The 4756-nt window shown below is 35.3% G+C and overlaps 1 pseudogene; it reads right to left on the bottom strand.

Annotated features, from left to right (window-relative positions):
* Positions 1-1708: 1708 nt before the first annotated feature.
* Positions 1709-3092, bottom strand: LOC145012883 (putative aspartic proteinase GIP2 pseudogene; annotated as a pseudogene).
* Positions 3093-4756: the final 1664 nt, after the last annotated feature.

Genomic DNA, 4756 nt, shown 5'->3' with positions numbered 1-4756 from the left:
ACTCCATTTGTCGAAAGGGACCATCTGCCACATTGTTTTCCCAACTTCTCGGGAAAACATGTCTCCTGCCTCTCCTACGGGATTAAATGTGATATCCCTATCATATTGCATGCCTATTGGTTTCCCCTGGTTACGCAAGAGCTTTTTCAAGCTTTATATTTTTTGCTTTTCCTCGAACTTTCCTTCGGGCACGTTCCTCAACTACAAATGTAATTAAAAATTATTAGAAACGTCTGAGAAGCCAAATAGTAAATAAAAATTCATGATAAGACTTACCGTCCTGCTCGTGATGGCCAGGACCTCTACTACCTGGGAAAGGTGGGTCCTCAGCTCCGTCTCCCCCATGTCCACGACCCATGACAGCAGCCATGGTAAAGATAAATAACAGCCACACTCTCATCATTTCCTGAAAAATTATAAGATATACAAATACAATTTTTATTATAGATACACATTACATAGAAATAAACATTTAGATAGGAATAAACATTTAGATAGGAATAAACATTTCTATTTAAACTAGAAATCCAAATAAAGTTCATATTACAAACACATATTACAAATACACATTAAATAAGAACTATTCTAATCAGAATCTTCCTCATATCCTTCAGTGTCTTTTTCGGTATCATAGTCAGAATCGGTGTCATCGTAATCAGTATCACAATCAGAAACATCATTGACTCTACCAGTTGGCGGAGGAACTTCAAATGCACTTTCTACATCAACAATGACTCTAGGAATGTTTTGAAAGTACATGCTGAAATCGATAAAAAGTGGAGCATCGGATGAAGACATATTTTGAAGTACATCGACATCGTCTACATTTTCGTGTGAGACATTGCCAACATTTTGAACAAGGTCATCGTTCGATGGTAGATCCCAAATACTTCGATGATTAACATGCTCGACAACACACCGATGGTTATTGTTTGGCTCTCTGATGTAGAACACTTGTTTGGCTTGTGATGCATATATGAGTTGATCATCTTTGTATGCTTCGCGTCGTGTGTCGATACTGGTGAAACTATCACTAGAAATAACTCATGTTCGTGTATCAAACCACTTGCAACGAAATAGTACAGTTGAATAATCATGTGTATACCTCAACTCTATAATCTCTTCTAACTGGCCATAATATTTCTCGAACGGTTGAGATGCAATAGAGGGGGAAAGTGCGGATTCGAGTGACAACCCTTCAGCGGCGACACTTTTACCGGCGACAAGGGGTTTTACCGGCGACTTTAGATAAAGTTGCCGGTAAAGCCACTTGTCGCCGGTAATAGTGTCGCCGCTAAAGATTATATTTCTTGTAGTGTTAAAGATGATGTTTTTGCTTTCTCGTAGGAGATGATTTGTACAGAATAATTTTTTATCATACACAACAATTTATGCATTGCTGAGTTGTACACTAGAATACTTTAAAGCATCAATTGTTGTGGATGGAGAAAAATTGTTGTGTACAAATCATCTCCCACGAGAAAACAGAAACATCTTTAATGCAAGTGGAGATGGAAAAACATGACCCAATTTTACAGCTTCTTTAATATACAAGTAAGATTCTTACATTTCCCATCTTTTCCATCACTGAAGAAGAACAAAGCGATAGACAACATCTTTCACTAAAACGTTATCCTTGGAATACAAAAGAAAGTGGATCATACAATACAATATCGATCTGAATTTCGATCGATCTTTAGCTTCAAAACATTACAAGCAAAAGAGAAATGGTGAACAAAACAAATACAAATCTTAAGTTACACAGGGAATTAATATACCCTGCTATGGGAACAACTTGTGTTCTTGAGCAGAAGAGACGAAGAGAGTCCGAGTGTTGATGCAGTTAGATCGAACTCTAGAACATAGTTCTCTAACTGATGCCCACCTAAGACAATAGATGTTGTTGGCTCAACTCCTCCATCAATAAATGCAAGACATATTACATTCTTCTTGGCTTCCACCATTGAGTTTGCACCATACAGTCTCATCCTTACATTACTGCCTTCCAAAACAAGGTCGATATTTGGAACTGCTGGTCCAGTTATCGTATTGGGAGCAGTCTTTGAGTCAAAGCACGCCCCAAAAGGTGCGACAGATTGTACCCTTTTGATTTTCTTCAGTGATGATTCCTTTATGAAATCTTGAACAAGGCTTTTATAAATGGATGAGTGCAAAATCGTATAAGGTATTGTAGTACTAATCTTTGTTCCCCCAACTCCATTTATATCAAAAGATAGCAGAGATGGACTAAAAGCTACATGTTTACCGCTGATTTCAATGTTTTTGAGATTGATGAAATACTGATAGGAAAGTTCTCCGTCAGATAGAAGACGGGGGCCATTCGGATTGAAAACAAGCGGGGTGGTTACTAGTGACAGCGATTGATCTTCGATGCTAGGAAGCATGTAATATGGACCTCCACCAATGAATATATCCCCCAATCCATTCTCAGATGATGAAGGTAAACAAAGTGTAAATTTTTTAGCCAACTTAAAATAGGATGAAAGTTGTGATGGAAGTGAGTTTTCGTTTCTTGCAAGGCCAACCAACCCTTTAGTATTGTGACCAGGTAAGCCATCTGCGGTGACCGAATCTGCGCAAGCGAATTGGAATTTGGGTGCGTCGTAACTAAACCAAACATACGCACCGTCTGTGGAGTATACGGTAATTGTATCTTCACCAAGCTCTTGAATCGTTAAGTAATTTGGATTAGGGTTGTAAACGAAGATACCATATGCGTTGTTGGAGCACCCTGGTCTAGGAGTCGAGTCGCACGTTAAACAGGAAAATGACCCCTTGGCCTTCTTACATTTACTTGAACCACATGCTATTCGATTATATGAAGACGACACATAGGATGTACAATCAAACCAAACAGATGGTGATCCAAGATCAATCAATGCATCAATTATGGTAGGTGACTCAGGGTGTCCAGACACAAATGTGGTGTAGTACTGGGAAGTTGTTTGATTTTTTCTAATCGGAAGGTGAATGGCTTTTGGTTTTGGCAGTTTGGGAGGAGCTGTAGTCGCGTGAGAGAAGCTTAAAATAGAAAAGATGAAGAGAGTGATAAGCGTTTGAGAAGGTGTCATTGTGCTTGGATGTACAATTGTACTTGATTTCATTGATGTTAATGGCGTTCTTTTATAGTACTCTTGATGCCTATGAGGACATTTGTAAACCTAGTACCTCTAGTGGATGCGTAATAGAATATGTAAAAGGATAATTTATAAATGAACCCAAGTGGTTCTTAATTTAAGAACCATTCGTCATTCTGTCACGTTTATTTGTCCCAAATATCATTATGCACTTTTTTCAATTATTATTATTATTATTATTATTATTATATTATTATTATTATTATTATTATTATTGGAGATAACGGAAAAACAAGACATTCTTATTAAGTTTTTTCAACAAATAGAAAAAAATTAATAACCACTAATTTCGCAGCTGGTTCCAAAATGAGACCTATTATTAATCATCGGAAATAGGAATGTTGATCAGGTAATTTTTTCGGGTTTTAGTTAATTCGGGTCGGATAATTCGGGTTTTTCGTATTAGAAAAAATATCCGTTATCCTACCCAAACTAAATTCAAGTAATTCGGGTTTGAGTAATTCGGATATCGGGTTGGATTTGGGTAATTCAGGTATTACCCAAAATATATAATTTTTTTTTTGAATTTCACCTGAAAATAAATTTAATGATATAAATATATTATTTTTTATTAATCATTATTATATAAACAAACGAGACATAAACAAAGTTACTTAAGTTTTGAACATTGAGATTTTTTAGTCAATAATACCTGAAATATCAAGTAATTTTTAACAACTTAATCTAATCTAATAAGATGTTAAAAAAACAAATACTTAGAGACCTTAATTTAAAAGTTTAAAATGTTTAAGATAAATGTAACCATAAGTTTTGTCACGTTCTGAAGTTTCGTCAAGATAATGAGTTTGTTGGTTGCAATAAAAACTATAATATGGAGAACAGTTAAGTTTTAAAGAACATGATGATATATAAACAATTACTTTTAATATTGTTAGTATCATATTGTCATAATAAATAGATTAATGTTTTACAATAATAATAGTTAGTTTAAGTGTGATCAAATACCTACTATATTGTACAAGCTCTACAAAAAAAAAAAGGAATTTATAAAATAATTCGAGATACCCGAAACCCAAAAAATGTACCGTTTATCCGACCCGAAAAAATCAGGTTACCCGATTACCCGAAAAAATTTACCCGATACCCAATTTACCCGACCCGATTTACCCGATACCCAAAAAAACCGGGAGGGTAATTCGGGTATCGGATATTTTCGACAGGGTTAAACAGAAAGATGCCACCGCCAACAAGAAGTAAATCCATCTCTCTCCCTCTCTTCTAACCTCCTTTCACCACCAGTGGAACATCAAATCATCACAAGGATGAAACGCAATGCAATGATGTCACAAAAAACGAATTTATGGTTACTCAATTTTATTTGAAAACAAGATTTAAAAATTCGGAAACAAAATCACCCCAAAATATCAAGATCCAAACATCCACGTCATATTGTTGAGATTTGATTTTTGTTTGTCGTCCATCTTAATACAAAAGTATGACAACTTTTCAAGTTTTTAAATGGGTTCTTTTTCTTTACCCATTTCCTTCTTTTAAATTAGCATCGATGTTTTATCCATACAAGATGTGTGTATTATGATCCCAAGATGAAATGATAGACTTTTAGTAGTATTTTACAA

The sequence above is a fragment of the Lactuca saligna genome, chromosome 8, assembly GCF_052625555.1.
Source record: "Lactuca saligna cultivar CGN05327 chromosome 8, ASM5262555v1, whole genome shotgun sequence".
In the NCBI taxonomy this organism is placed as follows: domain Eukaryota; kingdom Viridiplantae; phylum Streptophyta; class Magnoliopsida; order Asterales; family Asteraceae; genus Lactuca; species Lactuca saligna.
The sequence above is the reverse complement of the archived record's forward strand: the minus strand, read 5'-3'. Positions and strand labels throughout refer to the sequence as shown.